The sequence below is a fragment of the Papaver somniferum genome, chromosome 6 (assembly GCF_003573695.1).
Source record: "Papaver somniferum cultivar HN1 chromosome 6, ASM357369v1, whole genome shotgun sequence".
NCBI lineage: Eukaryota > Viridiplantae > Streptophyta > Magnoliopsida > Ranunculales > Papaveraceae > Papaver > Papaver somniferum.
This window is the reverse complement of record NC_039363.1, coordinates 158,791,455-158,817,341: the sequence shown is the minus strand read 5'-3', so window position 1 is coordinate 158,817,341 and position 25,887 is coordinate 158,791,455. Positions and strand designations below refer to the sequence as shown.

The following is a 25,887-nucleotide window of genomic DNA, read 5'->3' as shown; positions in this document are numbered from 1 at the left end:
ACTCGCAAACTGACGACCAATATAACATAAAAGCTCATAGGTATAAATGTGAAGGAGCATATCCTATATACCACAGGTAGAAATTCTTATTTCCATAAAAATTTATGACGACAACAAAACATTACAAGTCCTTGCCGAACCATGGAAAGATTAAAAGAATCAACAGAACTATCATAATACAAACTAGACAAAGCATGGAATGCACAAACAGTAAATAAATGAGTTTGTAAAACATAAACTTTTGTAAAAGAAACAAAAATGGTTTCAAAAGAGTTAAATGTAAATTCCCACCTCTTTTGATGACAAGCCACGCCTACCTCGAGATGCATGATCTACTGGTTCATCATTTGAATCGATCGTTATTAATACCTAACTGTTAATCATACGAGAACTCTAATAATATAGCCACAATGGCTCACACAAGAATCATACAAGTCTATCTAATGGTTCTACACATCTTCATTATCCATCTCTTGCATATCTAAAGGTTTACTGATTCAATTAGGTTGTTTCTCTAGTCCATTAGCTAAGTCTTGAGAATATCTACAACTTTGTAGAATAAGTCAAAGGCTAATTCGGACCATAAAGGTCCAATTCATGTTCAAAAGGAAATCTAGTCTTAAGCCCATGCCCCTCAAACCGGCCCATTAGTTAAGGTCCAGTCCATCTGAATCAACTAACGGTCACAAGTTAACTAACAGTCAATGTCTATTCAAAGTCAAGTCCATGGTCAACTGGTCAACCTAGTTAAAGAATTCAACTCAGTCAAGATTCACTGGGTCAGGTTTGGTCGGGTCTGGTCATTGAGCTAACTCAGTCAAATACACCAAGTCAGTTGAGCTGACTGGCTGACTAGCAGGCCACTGCATAAGCCAAAGTCTTTGCTCGGCCAAAAGGGTCTGTTGCACTATCATGGTGCAATCCAAAGCAGGCATGTACCTCACACAAGATAACCCACCTAAAACTTCATCAATTCAATACAAATAATTTTATTTACAATCAAAGACTATAACTACCTGCAGTTGCAGTGGTAGCAAGCTTTCACAGCAAATACAATCTACAACTCTGAATTCACCATTCTTCATGAACTGAAACTTCAAAAACCATTCATTCCATAAACTACTACAAATACAATTCCTCACGCCTACACCATAAAAACATCACCATGTCTATCTTAACACCTCCAGCATCACCAGTTAAATACCACTAGCAACTACCCTACATATTTACAATCCCATATTAGAAGTTCATACATTCACAACATTCAGTCCATACTAACTCATTATATGTATTCTGCAACTCAAACATGACTGCCTGCATCAACAGTTGTATCATAATCCTTACACGTTCACTACCAAGCCAACTAGAGCTGCAGAAGACCTGCCCAACTTACTCGAACCCGCCCCCGCTAAATCCGTGGGTTTTTAATCCGAGCCCGCCCGTTGTGGGTGCGGGGTTGGTTATGAAGATAAAAACCCGCTGTTTGTGGGTGCGGGGTTGGTATTAGCTAAAACCCGCCCGAAAAACCCGCTAAATATACACCATTGATAAAAACTAATCCTAACCGTCTGTTATTAAACCCTAGTGGTACTAGTAGTATGATTAAACTTAACAATAAAGACTTATGTTTATGGTTTGTTATTTTAAGTAATTAAGAACTTAAGTAAGAAGTATGTTTAAACTTTAAAATATGTGTGTGAATGATTATCGAATATAAAGCAGGTGCATATATAAATACTACATGTGAAAAACTTGCAGAAAATATTGAACTACAATCTGAAACGGGTTTAAATCCAAAACCGCCGACCCGTAACGGGCGGGTCAAAAACCCGCCTGCTGTTTATGGGTGCGGGGTTGGTTATGAAAATAAAAACCCGCTGTTTGTGGTGCGGGGTTGGTATTAGCTAAAACCCGACCAACCCGACCCATGTGCAGCTCTAAAGCCAACTTCAGCTAAGATCATACTCAATTCCACTAAGCCTAATTATCCCCAGTTTCATAACTTCATCAACATCATAATGATTACACGACTCATCTACTCCCTTACCATATATATGAAGCTCAGACCCAGACCTCCTGAGTTTACAATAACCAAACCAAGAGTTGTTTCCAACTCAGTTCTCATCAACACCACTCAAGACAACTCAACACAATCCATATCCATTATCAATCACATCAATACCAGTTCCCATGTAACATTCATTTTGACAGTTCACCACTTCTTCACATATACTTCTAGTTTCTAACATACATGTGTCTCGGTTCCAATTACACAAACATATTAACTCTAAATCCATCTGCAAACTCCATTCAACCTGTAATTCCACATCCACCAATTCTAACTAGTATCACCACTGAAATGTCTCTACATCTTCACTACCACTTGATAGGTGTATAAAACACCTTAATATGTATCTATAGTTTATGTTTTCTTTGCTAAGTTTTCTTGTAAATTATGTATATTATGTTTGGTTTTGAGTGTTTAGGTACTTTGCAGTCATTTGGAACAAAAGAAGAAGAAACGTCGCTTAAAAGGCAAAAAGGTGCAAATGCTGTTGGAGACGAACTATTTCTCATTATTTGCTTCCATCTCTTAATTTCTTTCTGAAAAGCATGTCGGCTTCAGTGATGCAAATATATGTCTGAAAAGCACGACTGTTTTAGTGATGAAGAGAAATTGTAGAGAAGAAGTGGGTCCGAGATGTAAGAGACGACTGATGTTGGTGGAAGGATTCGAAGAAGAGCAAAAACGTCAATTCTCATGTGCAATTGCTACTGGGAGCAGAGCGGAGCCGAGCCAAACCAGCGATAGGAGACAACTACTGCAGCTTAGTCTAGAGAAGCGAGGGGCGGACATCTTTGTTGGCCCTTATCTAATGAGTGGGTGCCGTCTATCCTGAGTACCCCTTATCTACATCACCTAAGTAGCTATATGCACTTTCATTTTACTACAGAAACCTAAATTTGAGAGATAACAAAATCATTGGTTTTTATTTCTTCACCTGAAACCCAAAATGGTTGCGGCTTGAGAGAGGACGGAAGGAACTACTGAGTTCAGATTCGATGGAAGATGAGAGTGTGAGATGCAGAAATCAGAGGATCGATGAAGAAACTGATGGGGGTTTTGAATCTGTTGCAGTCAAGAACAAGATGAAGAGGAATGGAGAGAATTTAGTGGTGTTTGAGACCAGAAACAGGGAGGAAATTGAGCTGTTGAAGTCGCGGATTTTGTTGGGTATCTGGATTAATCAGTGGCTCAGTTTTATGAGGAGATTATAGCTCAAGTTTACAGGCAGAGTGTGGGTCAAATTTTGGGCATAAATCAGTCGAGATTGCAGTCGATCCAGCCATGGGTTTGATGGGTTTCATGGAGGTCATATCGAGTCCGTCATCAGCTCAACTAGCCACTGTGAGCAATAGGTGACAACTACAGCCAATGATCGGTCTGAAGCTGTTAATTAAACGAGTTCTGGTAGTTTTGAGCTCGCATTTGGGGCTGAGAATGAGTTGTTTAGTAGCTGAGTTCATATGGGTTTTGTTGGTTTGAATTGAGGAGATATGGGTTCGATTTGAAGCTGGTTTTTATGGGTTTCTCGCCTGCCATCCAGTCATAGGAAATGTTGCTGCTACAATGAAACTGGTGAGTGTATTTCGCAGGAGTTTAGAGCAATCAACACATACAAGTAATGGCATTGCAGGTGGTAATGGATCTGGAGATTGTTACAAGACAGTGCAGGTTAGGAGTTGAGATGGACTGAATGGATGGCAAAGGTTCTGGTGGAGTTGCTGGTGCAGAATGGATGCTCGTACAGCCGAACTGGTGCAGGGTAGATGGTTTGTTTGAATTGCAGGTGACAGAGAATAGGGTGCATTTCTGGTAGAATGATGCTGTGTGTTGAGTGGTGGTCACTGCAGTCAAGCCATGCTTGTTGTTGTGGATATAAAGGAGCATCACAGGGGGTTGAGCTGAAGCTGGTGATGCTTATCTTTGCTTTGGAAGTAAAGGAGTTGTTGCAGATGGGTTGGCCTGTACTGAGTGAAGAGCTAAGAAGAATCAACAGTGGGTCGATTGGATTGTGAATTTTAACAAGGAAATGATGCTGGTACTAGTGGTTCTTGTGACGCAGTTGGTAGCTGGTGTTTGTGGTGGTACTGAGATTGAGCTGCAGATTAGTGCATCTGAATTTGTGCTGTCAGTTCCATGGAACCGACTTGACTCAACCCAATGAGTCAAGTGACGTGACTTGGACCAGATGGACTTGGTCCTGTCTTGAGTGGGCTTCACTCATGGGTTATTTTATCTGGAACTTATGTTGGCATGGGCGTGACTTTATTTTAGAGATGGGGGAGAAATAAAGACTGTATAACAGGAAAACCTCTCACATCTTGGGATCCTCTTCTTCGTTACTTTTTGCCTAGGGTTTAGAACATGATGCCTTTTCTATTCCTTCTTGTGAACTCCATGAATATGAGTAGTTAATCTTATTTTTGGTTATGGATTAGTTGAATTTTACAAAGCATGTTTCTTGTTCAATAAATTAGTTTTGTCTCAATTTTATCGATTATGATTCATTAGAAATATCGCCATGTATGATTGTTTGTTAGTTTTGTCAAGTTACATATTGGTAGAACTCGTAATCATATTTATTGCTAGTTTAGGGTTTATTATACGTAAACGTGATACACCTTGAATACAAGTAGCATAATTGTGATTATTGCTTGTAGTGATACATCATAGTAGTCACAAGTGAGTCATAACCTTTGTTAAATCGGATAAGTGCTTTTACACGTTCGATTGCTGTGATTGGCCTGATTTCATAGAAATTAATGCATCTAGGGAATTAAACTTGATTAGTGCTTTTACACGTTAGGTTGTTCTCTAAGGTAGAATTCATACTCGCATCTTTTAATGTGTTTGTTGATGAAAATAAGAGATTTACGGGATATATTTGCGATCAAGGTATCCTAGGGCTTTTGATAAAAGTAGAGATTAAATATCAATTCTAGTTATTATGACAAGATCATGTTAGTGAATGAAAACGAATCCTTAACCAATATTTTATATCAATGATTTGCGTGTTTATTTCTTTGTTTGCTTTTATTTTATTTTAGTATATAAAAATCAGAAAACCCCCATTGGTATTTATAGGAAACCGAAACAATTTGATAACCTTAGTCCTCTCTGTGGGAATGATCCTTTCTTGCCCTTGCTATATTTTATATTTTGTGTAGTGAGAAAGTAATTTATTTTTGACGCATATGACAGCGATGACCACTTCTTCAATATAAGTACCTCCTCCTCATCACTCTCAGTTCAACCTCTAACTCTACTCAGTTTATTCCTTCTTTTAGTTTATCACATTACTACCAACGAGAACACAGTCAAAGCAACACCTATGTTATAGCACCGAATCCTCATAACTTGTGCATTCGTTTAGGGGGAGGATCAGTTGACATGGTGATTCTACCACAATCTTATAATTTCGATGACATTTTTCTTATAATTACATGCTATATGAATTTGAAGTTTAATTTTTAGAGATATGTTCCCCATACAAAGCTTAATATTTCGGGGATACCAAATCTCATTATCTACTGTTTTCAATTTCAACCGTCAGGTTTCGGAAACCGGCTTTCAAAAAAGTAAATGACGGTTCAGGTTGTGCTCATTTTTGGTAGAATGTAGAGCTTTGTGAAAAAAAAAATATATATTAGCTTCAAATACATTATTTTTTAGGTTTTAATGGAAATATTTTGCGCCATTATTGCGAGTATGAAATAATCATGTCAACAAATTCTCCATGTTTTGATCAGGTTGACAGTTTAGAATATTAGTTATTTTCCATGCATATTTTGTATTATGGAACTAGATCGTGAAAGGTGATATATTTATTTTATAGATTTTTTATCATGGTAATATTATTCAACCCAATTAGGATTATTAACTGCAAATCATTCGACCAATTGTATATACGAACAAAACTCAAACATAAGTTATTTGTTTTTCATGTAATGTCCAAAGAAGGTATCCCTAAACGAATTCTAATTGGCTTTAGAAATTTTCATGTCTTTGGAGAAAAAGACAATGTAGAAATATATAGAATTTACATAATTTTGGTATTGTGCGTGATAATACTTATTTTTATTTATGTGACTAAATTTGAAGAATAATTGTTCTTCTGCTGATAACTGGGCCGGGTTAGTACCTCACTGATATAATTTTATACAACAAACTAAATCAGCAAAACCTTTTTTTTTTTTAAATTTCCACTGTTTGTTAAGGCACGCGTAATTCTATTGAAAATCACTAAAACATCTTCAAGCATTCTCATAGATTTTTAAACTACTCTTCGATATTAGACGATCTAAATTTAAAAATACAATCATGGGACACTAAGATCTTATTTCATTCAGCACACTAACTACCTTAACCTAAGTTCATAAAAATCCTAACCAACTAACTACATTTGGATGAGATATTCCGATAAGTCATTGGGGATACAATAAAGTAGGTAACACGCAAGGCTCTCAAATAGTCCCAATAACTCAAGAACTATTCATGATAACAAATTATTAGAAAATAATGACTCATCAGTGCTATCTCCAATATTTTCTTTAATCTCTCGGAAGCAATCCCAAAACAATGAGATTTACCATCACGTGAGTATGCGGTTTTGAGACAAAAAATTCAACAATTTCACGGACACATAACGTGTAATCAGAGGGTAATTCTGCACTGTATTAATCAGTCAGCGATGGGCTTGAAGACGTACTTATTGACACGAATCTAACGTTGGCTCATGATCTTAATAGATTTTTCCTTTTTAGTTCTAATAGAGATTCACCAGCAAGCCCATCATCACCCTACGCCTGCTAATTTCGGTGCCAGTTCATATAAATTTATGACTAATTGAAGTGTTATCCAGCCTTGTACACATCAATTACCTACACAAAATAATGATTGCAAAGATATGTCAATACCCAACTTGAGATCCACACCAAGGTGATTAATGATTTTTGATGGGGTTGTAGTAATGAAGGTTCAAACTCTCGGACTTGTGAAGGATAATTTTTTAGACTTAATAGAAAATAAATATATACAAAAAAATATTAACAATATGGGCAAGAGTACTGGGACTAAAGATTCGGTCGTTTTTTTTTTCATTTTCAAATGGTTCAGAAATTAATTCTAGCAATTATAGTTCAAAAACAAAACAAATATTAACTCTAGTTTATTTCCAAGATAGATTTTATAAAATATTACTTATATTTCTTAAGCATGGCATATCAAAAATCCCTAGGACTAAGCATACTCTATCAAATGAAATCACAAGTAATTAATTTAAATCTTAATTCAATTAAAATTGGTGCAAAAAGTAAATAAAGAATTAATTTAAATTACCACATGGATGAAACACGGCCTCCTCCGTCGTCCCAGTGCTTGGGGTTTAACTCATCATATTAATCATGTTTGATTAGTTCTCAAAATACATAATTGATGCTCAAAATTTGATTAAAAGAGTGAAAAAGTATAAAACAGTGAATCTACGACCCACAAAAGGCGTCCAGAAATCAAAGATAGAAGTGTACTGCTGTAAAACAACGATACTTTGCTGCTGCTGTTGACACTGTTGAAGAACGACGGTCCTGGGACGTCTGTTCTTCGTCTTCTCCTTCTTCTTCAACAGCAGCAGGAAACTTTCCTGCAGTTCTTCTCTTCGCCTCTGCAACCTCCCTGTGGTCTCCCAATCGACCCCAAACTCTCGACCCCCTCTCTAGTAGACCCAAAGAGCCTATTTATACCCAACAACAGCTTCAAATCTCGCCAATAACTCCAATATAATTCTTCATTATGCGGGCAGCGAATAACAATATTTTCCGAATATTTTCTTACCAAACTTGGAATTTCTTGTGTAAACTTCCTCCCTCCACGCTCCAAATCGATTCTTCACGACCCAAAGTGATGCTCGAGCCATTCCACATCATCAGAACACGTCCATAACTCTCCATGACGCGTGATTATCATTCTCCAGTGCATGCTTGACCTGTTTTGAACTCGAGAATCAAAACACGTATTCCATCCAAATTTGATCAAAACCACCACCCAAAATTTGTTCCTTATGCCAAATCACATCTTTCTGCCAATTTTCAGCGATTGAATCGCATTCTAACCCATTCATTTTGACAATCAAAATTCTGCCAGTTGAAAACTTCATTTCCCGCCAAAAACACAAATTCAAATTGTTGAAGAAGGTGCCCCTTATCCAGAGTGTTGGGGTGCGAATATCAATTGGGGTGGAAATATTAATTTTTCTGGGTTCCTACGGGACATTTCTGGGACGCTTCCGGTGCATTTCTGGGGTGCCTACGGTACATTTCTCCGGGGTGTAAAACACTGTTTTTTTAGCCCATTTTGCCGCAAGGGCTTATTTCTCTAAAATTTCCTACAAGAACACAAAATAACACAATAAGTACTTAATCGAGTCTAACAATACAGAACATTGAGAACAAAATAGACACATAAATGCGTCTATCAAATACCCCCAAACTAATTATTTGCTAGTCCCGAGCAAATCAAAACTACAAAATAAAATAGTGACCGAGTTAATCTCGGGAAGGTTTACCAGAGGTTTACCCACAAAACCTTTACTCCAGACCCTAGTTATCTATGTCGAACCTTGGAAGGTACTAAAGAATCTCCTTGGTTGGCTTACAATCACTGACTACAGGAGGAAGTACCCTGATGCGAAATTCCAATTGCTGTACACGAGTTTACACTCAAGCATACTAAAATTCATATAAAGTGACAGAGCTCTACTCAAATAGTTGCACTATAGACATCATATTCGGAGTCAAACTAATCATATGGATAGAAAAAGGAGATGGAAATAGAAAAACATAGATGGTTTTGATGTTTACTAAGTGAACGGCGTTTCCCATATCTGTCTGAAGGCCACTGCCAGAATGAACCTATCCTAATGGACTGAGATATCGGTCTGACTAATATCAACACAACTGGCATATACAAGGGAACCAGTGGTCAATAATAACTTAAATCTAGATCAACAAACTGGCAAATACAAGGGAACCAGCAGTTGACTACACAGAACAATAACCTTTTTTTTTTAACTTAACGGCATGAATAAATCTTTTTGATCCAAGCGCATGCTTCTTGTCAGCAGATTAAACGATAGTTCCCATGGGTCCTGCATTCCACGCTTTCTTAGGCGACGGAAACAGGGAGAACACACGCATATTGCTATCCAAGTGTTAATACTTATTCCGATTGGTCTAACTGGTCCGGTCTCTTTTTTTTTTTTTTTTAGTAATTCAGTCACTCTAATTCACCCTAGCAGTGGTAACAACTTGAATCGTGAGCCCCACCTAATCACTTAGAGAAACATCGTTTAAAATGAAAAAAAAAATGAAAAAAAAAAAGAAAAGGACTCAATGAGATATGGTGCAACTATCATGTTATTTCTAACACCTGAGCTCCGTGCTTTTATGAATAGACTCTATAGATGTTTCCATCTAATCAGATTGGTTCCTCAACTCCTACAACCAAGATGCTTCCATCCACTTATATTAGTTAGTGCCATCCTGAATACGCATAAATTTCTAGGCTCTGGAGTTTATTAATTGCAACTAAAAAGTTTCTCCCGTACCCCCAAACTTAAATCTAACATTGTCCTCAATGTTCTAAAGATGAAACTAAAAGCATGAACAAGGAGAAACTGTTACCATTTGAAGCGAAAGAGTTAAGGAAAGATATTACCGTGTTGCATGATCATGGGATACCTCCCAAGAAGTGCTAAGTTTAAAGTCTTCAGCCAGACTTAGGAAAGGGTTAGTCAACTCGAACCATAAAGTAACAGTCGAAATAACTGTGGGTCTTCAAAACTAAATAGAGCTGACCAAAGGAAACTGCAACGAACCAATAAAGTGAACAAGACTAGCATGCCCTTACTTAGTTTCCTGATCAAGAAATTTATATCTAATTGTGGTTCAGGTTCAGGTTCTAAGAAAGGGTCTAAATAGAAAATTTTCATTGGCTGCGTTTCTTCATAGGTGGGATCCGAATCATTAGGTCCTAGAGTCTGGAAAAACTCAAATATGATCTTAGAAGCGCACAATAATAACCTAAATAACTTAGGATCCTCTAAGTCAATAAGATTTGACTTACATAATTGACCACAATGAGAGTAGTGGTCATTCTTAAGCAAATGTGTCGTTTCTAATTTCCTAAAGCATTTAGGTTTAGTATCACAACTTAATATTCGACACATTTGGAATATAAAGGTTCCCACAGTTGGAAGAAAACTATTTGGTGAGAAAACAAAGTCAATCTGGGGATCATAGCCTGGGCAAACCAGAGGATGGGTTTCTAACGACTGAACTTCTTCCTGGACATCATTAGGTTCGGGAAAACGAGTATGAAGGTAATCTTGTAAAATTGTCGAGGCAGAGATATCAAGTCCTAAGTGAAGGGACTTTCTGAGAGTTAAAGGTAAGGCACTAGGAAGGTGATAATCACCCCCAAACTTAGAGTTTTCAGTGTCTCTAGATAGACTAGTTACAATCTCCCTAATTTCTAGATCATTGGAATCCTGAAAATAGTCAATTGCTCCTTCGAGGTTATACTCAAGCGACGCATCCTTACTCATATTTAATAGCTCTACAAGTTCATTTTCTTCGTCTAAGACTATTGTTTCTAAGTCGCTAGACTCTAAAACAACATTTTCGGAATAAACCCGTTCCTCTAAAGCATTATCGGCTTCGTAATCAAAAGGAAAAACTACATCGTCTAAAACGGTGGTATCCCTAATCAAATCCTCGTCCTTTTGAATAGGTGAATAATCATAAAAATTATTTGGATTTGAACTAAAATCATTATAAAGCTCAATTGGATTAATAGATTCCTGATCACTATGCCTACACATTTATGATTCTTCATTACTACTATCCTCATCATAATAGTACGAAGATGATTGAACCTCATCAAAACAAGTAGTGTTACCAATTCTAACCTCGACATCTTGATTATGTGAATAAAAACTATCCTTATTTTCGAGGGTGGTATTGGGAAAACTACACTGGAAATTAAGACTATCATGAGCAAGTTTTTCCACAATCCTATTTGTATTCTCAGTAAATTTCTTGAGGGTCTCTTCTAGAGATATCTTAGTTGACCTCTCTACGGACTCTTCTGGAAGCGGAATATTATAAGTCACTTTCAAAAATAACTTCTGTGTTGACTCATTAAAACTCTTGAGAGACTCTTCTAAAGAAATAGGAGGATTATTTTGCTCGTATGACCTGTGCGCATGTGGATAGTAATTGGGCTCACCATGGTATGGACTATAACTTTCAAAAGTTTGGCGTTCCCAACCACTATTCACACTATGGTCATAAAAAGGATGATGTCCATATTCAAATTCAGATCGATACTCATTGTATTGGCTTCTATCATACCAGTTCGACATTCTTAATTGCAAGGGAATTCTACACAATCACAAACAAGGCTGACTCAACCAAATCAAACCTATAAAATCTAGAAAACAACAAGCATGATGGCTCCACTTAGATTGTTTCTAGACCAGCTTCTAATCCTTCGAAAGGGAATTCGTTACAATTTAAGCAAACCCCTCTGGAATCAATCCGAGTCAAAGTAAGTTGAGTTGAGGTGAGGGAAGCTCAGTGGAGCTTTGATACCCAAGGCCTCACCGCTATCACAAGGCGGTGCAGTCACGCATTCAACTCACAGAAACCATCATGAACTTCGAGGTGTGCTTAAGAAAGTAACCAATATCCTTCGAAATTTTTTCCTAATAAGCGCGTTACCCTATCAGTCTCGTTCTAGTCAAGTTTTAAGCTTGGGTTTGCGTTAGGTTTCGTTTTCCTAAGGCGGGCAAGAAGGGAGCGGTGATGAAATCCGAACCCTTATCTTGTATTGGTCAGGCCTTGCCCTTTACTAGGAATTTAAAAACAGTCCAAATTCGTCCTCAATCAATGAATCACCTTAAGGAATACAGTAACTCGCTTACAGGAGATTCGTGAGTGTTTCGATGGACTTACCTCTCGTACCAGACGGGGGATGAACCGTTGAAGTCGACTCGGGCCACGACTCCTATGTCATGTACGAACCCGAGGGGCCGAGACGATATAGTAATCGTCGACCTTCCCTGCACACAGTTTATATAATTTTTTTTTAATAATACCCTTCCGTAGGGTTAAAAAAAAAAGAATAAAGTCCAATTGTCCAGAATAAAGTCCAAATAAAAAGTCCAAAAATTATGAAAAATAAAGCCTATTTACAAATTCTAAAATAAATAAATAAAAGATATATACAAAAAATAAATAAATAATAATAATAATAAAAATTAAATCCTAAAAAAAATTATGTCTTTTTTTCTTCTCTTTTAGCTTTTAGCTTTTTATTCCCAAGTCCTTAGTATTCCACTTCGAACCTGTAAATCAAAGACACAAAAAGAAACGTAAAAAGGAACAAATAATAGTAAAAAAAAAAACCTAAAAATTCTACCTAAGCACAAATCCGCGTCGGCGACGCCAAAATGATTAAAGATTTTCTGGGGTTGTAGTAATGAAGTTCAAACTCTCGGACTTGTGAAGGATAATTTTTTTGACTTAATAGAAAATAAATATATACAAAAAAATATTAACAATATGGGCAAGAGTACTGGGACTAAAGATTCGGTCGTTTTTTTTTTCATTTTCAAATGGTTCAGAAATTAATTCTAGCAATTATAGTTCAAAAACAAAACAAATATTAACTCTAGTTTATTTCCAAGATAGATTTTATAAAATATTACTTATATTTCTTAAGCATGGCATATCAAAAATCCCTAGGACTAAGCATACTCTATCAAATGAAATCACAAGTAATTAATTTAAATCTTAATTCAATTAAAATTGGTGCAAAAAGTAAATAAAGAATTAATATAAATTACCACATGGATGAAACACGGCCTCCTCCGTCGTCCCAGTGCTTGGGGTTTAACTCGTCATATTAATCATGTTCTCAAAATACATAATTGATGCTCAAAATTTGATTAAAAGAGTGAAAAAGTATAAAACAGTGAATCTACGACCCACAAAAGGCGTCCAGAAATCAAAGATAGAAGTGTACTGCTGTAAAACAACGATACTTTGCTGCTGCTGTTGACACTGTTGAAGAACGACGGTCCTGGGACGTCTGTTCTTCGTCTTCTCCTTCTTCTTCAACAGCAGCAGGAAACTTTCCTGCAGTTCTTCTCTTCGCCTCTGCAACCTCCCTGTGGTCTCCCAATCGACCCCAAACTCTCGACCCCCTCTCTAGTAGACCCAAAGAGCCTATTTATACCCAACAACAGCTTCAAATCTCGCCAATAACTCCAATATAATTCTTCATTATGCGGGCAGCGAATAACAATATTTTCCGAATATTTTCTTACCAAACTTGGAATTTCTTGTGTAAACTTCCTCCCTCCACGCTCCAAATCGATTCTTCACGACAGCCATTCCACATCATCAGAACACGTCCATAACTCTCCGTGACGCGTGATTATCATCCTCCAGTGCATGCTTGCCCTGTTTTGAACTCGAGAATCAAAACACTATTCCAGCCAAATTTGATAAAAACCACCACCCAAACTTTGTTCCTTATGCCAAATCACATCTTTCTGCCAATTTTCAGCGATTGAATCACACTCTAACCCATTCATTTTGACAATCAACATTCTGCCAGTTGAAAACTTCATTTCCCTCCAAAAACACAAATTCAAATTATTGAATAAGGTGCCCCTTATCCAGAGTGCTGTGGTGCGAATATCAATTGGGGTAGAAATAGTAATTTTTCTGGGTTCCTCCGGGACATTTCTGGGACGCTTCCGGTGCATTTCTGGGGTGCCTACGGTACATTTCTCCGGGGTGTAAAACACTGCTTTTTGAGCCCATTTCGCCGCAAGGGCTTATTTCTCTAAAATTTCCTACAAGAACACAAAATAACACAATAAGTACTTAATCGAGTCTAACAATACAGAACATTGAGAACAAAATAGACACATAAATGCGTCTATCACAAGGCGTGAGTTAGAAAAAAGTGGCCTCCAACGTTTACAAATAGGCAAAAAATTACCCTCAAGTGAATGAGAGAAAGCAACTGAGCTGATTACCACTTTACCACGTATCACAACGATGCAATTGGCTAGCACCTTATAAGAACCATCTTCTCCTCTCCTATAATAAATCTTATTTACATCAAAGGGAAGAGGGTTCATATAAGTTACTAACCACTTGCATAAACTGAACCATACTAAGATTAATTACGCAGGAGATACTCCTTGTTCTTTTGAGTATCTCCTCAGTTGATGCAACTGGATGGTAACTTATAGAGCCACCATCACTTCTCTTAAAAAAAAAGCTCTTATTCATCAAAGAGAAGACAGTTCCCGCAGGTTACTGACCAATTCAAAAAATTAAATTTAACTGTTTCCAAAAAATATGATATTTGCAGTGAATGTAGGCCATCGCTTGCATGAAAAAAACCATTAGGGTCAAAAATGGAAAATGGAGGCTAAACAGCAGAGTCAAAAACAGGGGGAGGACGTCCTCTTCTGTACTGTAAAGAGAAATGACAATTAAATAGTAGTGCAACACCAAGAAAGATGTTTCATATCTAAATTATCTGAGTGAAGGAATTACCAATAACATCAGCAATGTTGCGTGCATATAATGGCCTCCTCTGCACCGTAATGGAAGTTCCTATTTGTATCACTTCTGGTAGCAGCTATTATGCTTTAAATCTTGATGGCTCGCATCTCATAGACATGAGCAAGCTGGCTAGATATTTAACCTAAGAATTTATTAATTGAGAAAGTGTATAATATTGAGCTCCAAATCACATAAATTTTCATATACAAAGAAAAAGCATGTGAACATTCACAAACTTCTTCAACCATCTTTTTTACATATTTGTAACCAAAACCCATTTCTGGTATCCATAACCTGTCGTGGTTTTTGAGACATATTATGGATTCTTGAAGGCAATGTCAACAGAACTCCTGACGTGGTAACATCGCCAATGGGATAATAAAATTACTAATGAGGATGCATGTTAGGTAGTGTAATGCTTACCTCTTCATCAGCTTTTTTTTCTTTCCAGTTTTCAGACATCACCTTTATAGTAAATTTCGAAATTTAGTATTATAGTATGCAACTATTGATACTGGCTATTGCAAACTTAGCACAAAAATTAAACGTGAAATGGCAAAGTTCACTAAAACGCAAGGTTTGAGGTTGTTGAAAGTAGTCATGAGCTTTCATATATTCTCCACCTTTTTAAAATCCAGACTTCTGGAACCAAGTGCTACATAGTAAGGACCAAGTGCAAGGGTGAACTTCTGCCAAAAATGTCCAAAATAGGTTTCAACCACAGTCATTAAAAGATGACCACTTGCATGGAAAAAAATTGAGGAAAAGGGAACTCCTAACTTATTGCAGAGCAACAAATAGATAGTTGATCAAAGAAATTTCTTTACTTTATGCATGTGTTATGTCCATGATAACTTCCTCATTTCTGTACCTGAATATCTGAGTAACCTCCTCATTGTCGTACGTAACGATAGGAGCCTTATTCCCCTTGAAAACAGTTGAGCATCACTTGAAGATTCCAGTAGCTTGGATAAACCTGCATTAAGGTAACCTGCAAATAAGAAAACGGAATTTCAGTAGAATTTTCTGACTTGTAGTTTACCTTGCTGACTTACCATAATGTGCAAAATAGGCAACTGGGTTCTAGAGGTATTCACTTAAGAATAGAAATAGGGAACCGATATCCATAATTTGCGGAGATTTTATTATTTATCCTTTTTCTTCCCGCTCCGCATCTCAAAGATCCGATTCCAAACAGTATAGAAAGTAGACTCCTAGCACTTAATTCGTTTAAAACTTGAATACTAAAAGTACACAGATTAGTGAATCAAATGCAAAATCATGTAATGAGAGAACTAGGTGTATGGAAGTAGCTAATATCAGAGAATTTGTGATCTCTTGTGATTAGTGACCCATTCACAAAGCTAAAAGAAGGTTTCCCTCATCTATAAAAGATGTAATGTACTTGTTAATACTGGTGGTGGAATGAATGCGTAGTGCGTTATTCATCTGGTGTAATACAATTCAAGATCAATGTCAATTCTATGTGCAAATTTGGTACTTTTTTACTACTTGTAAGTTAGGGTAAAGGATGCAATATCAAAATGATTATTATAGAGGACTGAATCTGGTGTGAATTGAACACACAACCTTCTAACTTGATGTCAGACGTACTACCATGGTGCCACAGATTCATATTCATTGATGCACCGTTTTGAACCATGAAAATTTGTTCTAAAAGAAATTAAACATGCCAAAATAAAAAAAATTAAAGGCAGCAAACAAAACGAAATCTTAAACACATGGATTAAAATGAACAAACGAAAAATAAATTTGTACCAAAATTTCCAGGTTACGCTATTATAATCCTAAAAGTTCTAAGTTCGATTTTTAGAGTAAAGTAACATACAAAACCAATGAAACCCAAACTACATTGCACACAAATAAGTAGTATTACACCATTAAACATAATACAATAAAACTTTAATAAATTAATAATATCGGGACTGCCAAATTCTATCAATTTGAAGTATTAATTTATCGATAAATTACTAAGTTATTAAATTATCGAAACATTCTAAGTTTAAGTTTCAAATATAAAAGAACGAAATATTTAAGTTAACTTAAAGATTTACCATAACAACAAATATATTGAAGGTTATGAAACTGGAAAATTAAGACCAGAAAAAATCAATGTCCTTGCGAGGCAACAGACTGCAGTTTTTTCATGGAAAACAGATGTTCAACAAAATTCAATTGCAAATTGTTTCCAACATTATAAACTTTGGTCACAAGAAAATGAATATGTATTGTTCGTTGAAGATGAAGGTATTAATGAACTTGGATTTATAATTAAGGAGTTGATTTACCGTAATCAAATAAATATCGACATTTTTCTATACTATCCAGGTGAAAATGATAACAGTACGGAAATCTGGACAGACGAAGAAATTATTGGGAGTGTTATATCAAATCCTCAAGAAGAGGAACTAAAGGATGATAGTTTCCTTATGGAGCCAATTTCTCGTAAAAAAGAAATCTTATCAATAGTAAAGCTAAATGATTTCCTCCTACAATTTGAAAGGGCACTCATAAACTCCTCAAGGGACTATCAAATGATTAGTAAAGCTTCCTACAATTTAGGAGAATTCAGGTAAAACTAACTTCCTTAAATTGCACCTCTAGAACCCAGTTTCCTACAGTTTAAAACTAACTAGCTCATCTAATTTGGGACGGAGGGAGTATTATGATTTATGTATGGAAGAATTCAGGTAATTTTCATGTTGTCTATGATTTAGAATTCAGGTACATTTAATTGAGTTGCAGTTTAGATAAATGAACTAGGTGGATGTGAAATTGAAATGAGCGTTAATGCTATGAGTGATAGAGGAGTTGAAATACTGTTGGTTTTTGATAGAACTGGTGGTATATGTTGATGATTAAAGTTAATTAAAAAAGAATTGAAGTCAATTGTTGTTGTTGTTAATATGAGTTATTACAGTTGCAGAAGAGTTTGCAACGAGGAATATGAGATGAGCTTAGTGAAAGTAAAATAATAGTGGTGCTGCGAAAGGAGGAATGAATGGATGAAGGTATTTTTGGAGTACCAGTTATGAGATTGATTTTTAAATTGATATAGGAAAGGAGGATGTTGTATTGAATGAAATTGGAGTTGTAAAGGGTGGAAGTTTGATGTATTGAATTGGTGTTGCAACTGGAAATGGATGTGACTAAGATGTAATCTTGAGCTGGGAATTATGGATTGTAATGGTTAATATGGGGCTTGCTATTGATGTCGCAGGTAAGACGAGTTTGTATATGTGATTGAATTGTGAAGATTTCTTGAATTGAATATATTGTTGTTGGAGTAGAATTTATGTACGTAACCTAATAGAACTGAAATTGGTTAGAGAAAGATGGTGTGGTTTTAGCTCAGGTCCGACCTTAGTTAACTGAGTCAGTTGTCTGATTCAGATCATGTTCTGTCTGACTCAGTGTGTTTGACAGATTCGACCCTTCTGGATCACCTGAATCAGTCTACTTGACTAAGTTGAACCGTTCGACTCGATTCAAGCTTGACTCCATTGACCAGTTGAATTGTCCATAGTTTGACTCCCTTGACCATGACTTAACCTTGACCAGTTGTTTATGGACTTGACTTGGAATGGACGTTGACTGTTAGTTGAACCCTTTGACTGTTAGTGACAGTTACTTGAAGCACATGGGCCAGACCTTGTATTGATGGGCCGATTTGGTGGCCATACCAGATCAAGCCCGCGGGTCGTAGGTTTGGGCTTAGGGTTAGTTTCCTATTCTGATGAATTGGACCCCTTATAATGCGAAGTAACTTTTGGTTCCTTCTACAAAGTTGTAGAGCTTGTTAAGACTTATGTAGTGGACTATAGAACCAACCCAATTAAATTAGTAAACCTTTAGACAGTGGCAGATCCACCGTGAAGCAAGGGTGTGCAGTTGCGACCCCTTGCATAAAAAATTCTCCACTAACAACCTTAGTTATCTAAGCCCAAGAAATTGTTGCACCCCCTAAGGCCTAACTTACTGCCTAAAAACACACGAGTTCTTTCTTTTTTTTTTCCAGTTCCATTATTTTATTTCGAGGAAATACACAAAAACTCAATTATCTATCTTATATCTCTTCCTTACAGAAATTTCTATGAAGCAATTAGTTAAGTATGATAAATTTGATGAGATTTGAGCTATTGTTGTCTTTCTTCCACAACTGCAGGTACATATTTTGTTAATTTAATTTTGTAATTTCTATCTTAATTAAGACTAGGGTTCATATCAAATTTTGAGGGTTTTATTATGTTAGGTTTTGTACGAAAAATTGATATATTGGGGCCATTGGGCATCCATTATTCTTCATTGTATCATATATATACACTAAGAACATCCAGTATGAATTCCGGTGTTTGATTACGAATTACATCATTTCATAGCTCCAGTATTTTCCTGTAGAATTTGCAATTTGTACTTGTAGTCTTGTAGACTGGAGAATCTCATCAAAATTACCTTTGCCTTGTTGATTTTCAGAAATGGATTGATTTGTAACTGTAATCAAGAGAAAGAGAACACCAGAAATACAAATTCCTTCATCTTAAATTTCACCCTGTCCACAACAAGTACCTTCAATTTCTTGTACTCAAGTACCTTCATCTTATAATACTAATGGTCCAGAAGTATCTTCAACCCATGCTCCTAGTCCACAAGTAGATTCTACTGCTGTACATGAGTTTTCGACGTGGGATCTTCAAACAGACCCTGGAATGAGAAAGTCGATATCAAGTTATCATCCAAATGATCAATATAAAGTACGAAGAGATTATATACAAAAGGGTCCTTTCCAACCTAAGAATTTCACCTATCCACAAAAGCCAATGTGATCAACGAAACCGTCGAACCAACGTTTCAATAAAGCTTGGTTCTTAAAACATGGAAGTTGGTTGGAGTATAGCATTTCTAAAGATGCTATATTTTTCTTGCCTTGTTATCTTTTTAGAAATTATGTTAAGGGTAAAGGTGTTTGTGATGCTTTTGTGAGTGTAGATTTTTCAAATTGGGGCCAACCTTGTAAGTTAGATAAACATGTTGGAGGGTTGAATAATGTTCACAATGAAGCTTGTATGAAAAGTCGTGAGTTATTTAAGGAATCACATCATGTTCAGACTATCTTTAAATGTCAAAAAATGCAAACCGGTTTGGGGTATAAGATTCGTTTGACCGCATCTATTGGTTGTATTCGGTTTCTTTTATGTCAAGGGTTAGCTTTTCGTGGACATGATGAATCTGATGCTTCACGTAATCAAGGTAACTTTAAAGAACTTCTTAAATACACAGCTGAACACGATGATAGTATTAAGAGTGAAATTCTAAACAATGCTCCTGGTAACCTTATATTAACTTTTCCGGACATCCAAAAACAAATAGTGAGTGCAGCTGCAATGGAAACTATGGATGCAATTCGTGAGGATATTGGAGATTCTCTTTTTGCCGTTATGGTTGATGAGTATAAGGATGTATCGGTTAGAGAGAAAATGGCAGTTATTATTCGCTATGTTGACAAGAAAGGTTGTGTTATTGAAAGATTTATTGATATCATTCATGTCCTTGAAACAACAACACTTTCTTTGAAGACTTCTCTTGACGCTTTATTTGCCAAGTATTATTTGAATATAATGAGATTAAGAGGGAAGTGCTATGATGGAGCTATTAATATGCAAGGTGTAAATTACGGTCTTAAGGAACTTATATTAAAAGAAAACCCGTCAGCATATGTTATTCATTGTTTCGGGCTTAGTGATGTTGCATTGCTCTTTACTTTAGTCGGTAAAACTGTTACTATTGTTTGACGCAGAGATACTCTTCGAGAATTTTTTTTTTCTAAAGTGGTTGAACTTGTTCAGAAAGATGAACGTTTAAGTGGTAAGGGTTTGAATCAAGAAACTTTCCTCAAACGAGATGCTGACATGCACTGGGGTACGTATTATACTATGCTGTTGAGTCTAATTCTAATGTCTATCTTACAACTGCTGGATATTGTAAGTCGGGAAGGTACTAGAGAAGCGAGGGGAGAAGCGTATGATTTACTGAAACTAATGCGAACATTCAATTTTGTTTTTGCTTTGTTTTTGATAAAAAGTGTGTTAGGAGTCACCAATCAATTGTATTAGGAATTACAACGAAAAGATCAAGATATTGTGAATGCTATGAATTTGGTAAGGATATCTAAAATCCAATTGCAGGAAATGAGAGATAAAGGGTGGGATAGTCTTATGCATGATATTCCTGCATTTTGTGATGAAAATAATATAATAGTCCCTGAAATGACGTCTCCATATGTAGCAATTGGAAGAGGTAGACGTAATGTGCAAGAAGAAACAAATATACATCATTATCAAGTTGATTTCTTTAACTCAATCATCGATTTTCATATTGCAGCGCTTAATGAGCGGTTTGATGAAGTGAACACCGAGTTGCTTTTTTGTATGTCGCGTTTGAATCCAAGCGATAGGTTTTCAGATTTTGACAAAGGTGCGTTAATTCGTCTTTCTAAATTATATCCAACTGATTTATCCCAAGTGGATATTATGCTTCTTGATCAACAACTAGACACCTTTTATGCTGACGTGGTTTCTAATAATAATTTTCTTGCATTGAATGGGATCAGTGGGCTTGCACATAAAATGGTTGACACGAAAGAGATTTAGTGTATCCTCATGTGTACTTATTGATTACATTGTCTTTAATATTGCCGGTTGCTACAACTACCATTGAGAGAGCATTTTCCGCTACGGATACAGTGAAGAATATATCGTTTGCAAAATCGTATTGGCAATGAGTGGTTGAATAACTGTTTACTAACATATATTGAAAGAGAATTTTTTCGCAGGATTAGCGATGATATGATTATTACACTATTCCAAGGTATGGCAACACGCCGGGGGCATTGTTGAATACAGCAGGAGTTGGTTTTTTTGGTAACCATACAACGTTTTTTGGGTAATTATACTGCAGACAAGGTATTTTTTGGGTATCTTATGGATACTACTATGTGTATGTAAGGCTAGTAGGCATTGTAATATACAATCTATTATCTGCAATGAAATATTTTTTTTGTATTATTCTTTTTGCTACCCTTGTGATTGACAACACCCACTTGATTTGTGAAGATTGTTCCAACAGTTGGTGTTAGATTCTAAGCAGACGACATAGAAAATTATAAACCTAGAATGTAAACTAATGCACTCACAAATCAGGTACAAATATTGCTTTCAGGTGAAAATTCTACATTGTCAGCTTGGAAATGGATAAATGAGGAAAACTATTATTTAGAGGACTCTAGAAGTTAAAGTATACTCATTTAATGTACACATACAACAACTGAACTTGATTTAACCTTTGATGATGGTCTATTGTAGGATAAAAGACAAGGGTCTTTGATGCAATTGATGCTGCTCTAGAAAGGGGCAGTGATTGCATCGCCTGATTAATTTTCTGGAGACGTTCTTTCATTTTTCCACGGGGAAACACTCCAAGATGACAGGATCAAGGGACGATCATTAACGGGTACTGGAGGTCCAAGTTCCCGTTCACGCTAATACCTGTAAGTTTCAAGAGGGAGAAAATGGATAATTACAGCCCATCAATATACAATGTCGATGCAAGCATATCACTCTTTCATCATGAAAAATGAATCCGTGTAGGCTTTCGTCTTCAATTATATTAACTTAAGGTTGATGTGCATGTATATGATTGTGCGCATGATATCGGATCAGTAATATAATTGCTCAATTTTAAATTTCCAGAACTGCATAGAATCATTACCAGATGTAGCTTTCCACGATTTTTCTTTTGTTTTTGTTTTTGTTTCAGTTCTCCCTTATTTTGATTCTTATTGTTAATAAAACTATATAATGACAACTATAGGTTCCGCGATGATTGAACTGGGACTAAAAAAGTCACTCCTGAGTGAAAAACTCCATATTTGCATACTCTAAGTTAGGTTAGCAAAATCCATCTCTGAACTGGGTTTCATTAGTAATCCAACTAAAATAGGAATAGACATTTCTCATGATGTTTTATGTTTTGCTGATTCAGTTCGTCAAGTCACAAGTATGCACATCTTGGATGATCATTCCTCCATACTGAAGGTATTATACGATCTTAATTTTTTAGTGTCTTTAAAAATTAATGTTGGTTTAGTAATAATAGAATGTTGTGGTAATTATTTGCAGGAAAAACTGTCAGTGGGGAAATTACTGGACTAAAGTTTCTGATAACAGTGTAACATATCTCCAGCATTCCCCAAAATTAAGCATAAGATTTATTCCTCATGTATATACCTAATCACATAGTTAAGTCTCTCCTTTGAGCCCCCCTCAGACTTACACAAGATTGTGGATTTGGCTGAGGTGCAGAATTTTATATGGTTAGTACTGTCCAATTAAAAAATACCCTCTCCTGTCAAAGCAAATATTTTCCCTTCTATTTAGATTTATGTACTCAGGAAAGTCCTTGATATATTTGCTGACATATCTTATTCGGTCGATGATGTTATTATTCAGTAGATCGATCCTTTATAACATTGAGCGGAATATACAATGTCACTAACAAGATGAGAAATGGTGAAAATGATCTACAAAATAATAACGTCATAGCCTTGATATAGTCATTATAGGATTTTATGGTAGTTGATGGAAACAATTTGTTGCATCAAAAGGCTTTTGGCCATTAATGAATCAACTGTTGTGAGAATTGGATATTATTCTATGAGTTATTACTCCTTGGATTATGGATTGGTCTTACTGTTGATTTTGGTAATTCATTTTTGCAGATGTGAGGTGTAGACTACATCGTCTAATCTAATTTGGTTGAAAGTTTCTATCGATTGTCATAATACTAATTGAACACTCTCATCTACCTATAGAAAGGAAACCATCTATTTATGTTTGTGTAGTTATATTGAATTGGTCAATGAGTCAATGCTAAATGGATTTTCCTCTTTGGGTGATAGAACCATTGCGTTAATCAAGGACCAGTGGTTAAACAAAGATCAAAAGGGGAATCCCTATGCAAAGTGGTAAAGGGTGGTTTTTAATAATTCTGTTTTTTCACAGGTTTATACCAGACGGTTCATATAATTCATTGGTTTTGTTTTGCAGGATTTTTGTTGTTTAAGTATAATAATCAGCATCATGTTTGAGTTTTCTGAGTTTACTCCCCTCTGGATGGTGACAGTCTGGCCTGGGGTGATGTTAGGTTTGCCGACAGGTTATTGTAAACAGGGAAAATCAGTCAAGATCCTGAGCATTTGTTAGGGGTAAGTACATATACCTCGGTTTCGAGTTATATTCTTTGCCGCAATTCCTTGCAGCAACAGAAAAACAAAATAAAAGTGGTATAAAGCGCAATGTTAAATATCTCAGTGTTTCATTACTGAAGCAGTCTTGCAGTACCGAGTCCGTATACATCTGCATACAACCATGCACGAATATTTGTTTACGATATCATATTTGATTGTTTTCAACTTCAATGTATTTGTTAATGATTAATTTTTGTGTTGATTTTGTAGGTGAAGAGGCTAATTTTGTATTTGATTGTTTTTCCCAGTCAAAAATGGTATGATTCTCAATCCCAGGCTCTGTAGTGAAGACTTAAGGTTAACATTTGATAGTCCCTTGAGGTGACATTGTATTTTGTCCCAAAATAGATGAGCCATTTCACTAATCAAGGGGGTATTTCTAAAACTATCCTTTTAATTGATTATTATTACTATAAGAAATATGTATAATTTGATAACCATGTTTATATTCATTGCATATGTGTTTTAAAATGATTTTCAACGGTATAAAGTTTACGAAAAACCGTGGTATAGTTTACGAGATAAATCATTTCTAAGTTTTACTAGTTATTATCCATAAGGGTATAATTATAAAAAATACTTAAATATACTCATTTTCCTCCTTGCCTTAAGAATTGTGCAAACTACAACTAGCTCATCTAATTTGGGATGGAGGGAGTACTATTTAAATTGGGTAAGAAGATTTACCTCATACAAATCTGAAAATCTTCTTCTTCAAATCAATCTCAGGAACATCAACTCTGGAAACCCTAATTCATTGATTTATCAGTTCATCACTTGAAACTTGATTTCACCTGAAATTTCTACCTAATATGTTCATTTAACAGAAAACCCGTTTCCAATCATTTTTCTTCAACATCAATTTCATCTTCTCTGAGTTTAATTTCACGAAACCCTAATTCTGAAAATTTCTTAATTGATCTTCTTCTCTGTAACCAGATCCCCAAATTAATACTATAACATTTTTCTTCACATCAGATTCTTCAACACCTATCCTTTAATTCCTTCCAAACCATCATCATTAAAGAAACCCTAATTTTCTTCACTACTTAGATTTATTCTTCCTAAACCCCACCATCGATACTTCATCATCAACAATACCATCTTATATGTCGTATGTTCATCTTCCTCGATTGATACTCACTTAAATCTTCGATTCGAAATCGACATGAAAGAGAAGGAAGAACTACAGAAGAGAAAAAGAAAAAGAAGAGAAGATTGTATCGAGTTCTTCTCAACACGATTGGTTTTATTCAAAACCAATGGGTTTTATGAAGGCACCCATATTTTGGTTATGGGCAGTCAAACTTGGTTGTCTGGAAAAATGACCATTTTTCGCTTCATACAATTCCGATGATTTTCTTCTTCGTATGATATCCGAATGATACGTTCGAGAAATCCATCTCGAATAACTTTTCAAGATCTATCCAGTGGTAATAGTTTCATCGCATGATTATTGTTGGACTAATTTCCACTAATTTATGTTCATATTTAATTAATCAAATATTTACCAGCTAAATCGTCACTTGACCGGTCTAATGGCGTTGACGTGTTTGCGAATCCTTACAACCTTTGCCTTGTCAAACGAGCTTTATAACCAAATAGAACACTATATTCAGAATTTAGATGGATCACTCCAAGAGCTTCAAAGAGGTGTTTCCGATGTAAGAAAGGCATTGATGAATACAAAGAGGAAATGAATTATTGTGTTGAACAAGACCAACCTTTGGAGATAGTTGATGACATTAGTGTAGTTGACTCAACTCTTGATCTTAATAATGACCAAGCACCTACTCAAAAGGTACATGATAATGATGAAACTAGTGTTCACAATAATTTCCTTGCAACAAGGTTTG

At 35.9% G+C, this 25,887-nt stretch overlaps 1 long non-coding RNA gene across 13 annotated transcripts; it reads left to right on the top strand.

Moving 5' to 3' along the window:
* The first annotated feature begins 18,755 nt into the window (after positions 1-18,755).
* Positions 18,756-24,498, top strand: LOC113289899. Of its 13 annotated transcripts, XR_003331236.1 has the most exons (12): positions 18,756-18,895; positions 19,204-20,646; positions 21,109-21,201; positions 21,560-21,689; positions 21,840-21,926; positions 22,089-22,273; positions 22,597-22,672; positions 22,768-22,820; positions 22,905-23,098; positions 23,504-23,749; positions 23,832-23,989; positions 24,242-24,498. It is a non-coding gene; the product is annotated as an uncharacterized LOC113289899 (long non-coding RNA). The 13 variants fall into 13 exon arrangements; XR_003331233.1 differs by having other exon boundaries at positions 21,109-21,689; XR_003331237.1 differs by having other exon boundaries at positions 19,204-19,977; positions 20,525-20,646; positions 21,109-22,273.
* Positions 24,499-25,887: the final 1,389 nt, after the last annotated feature.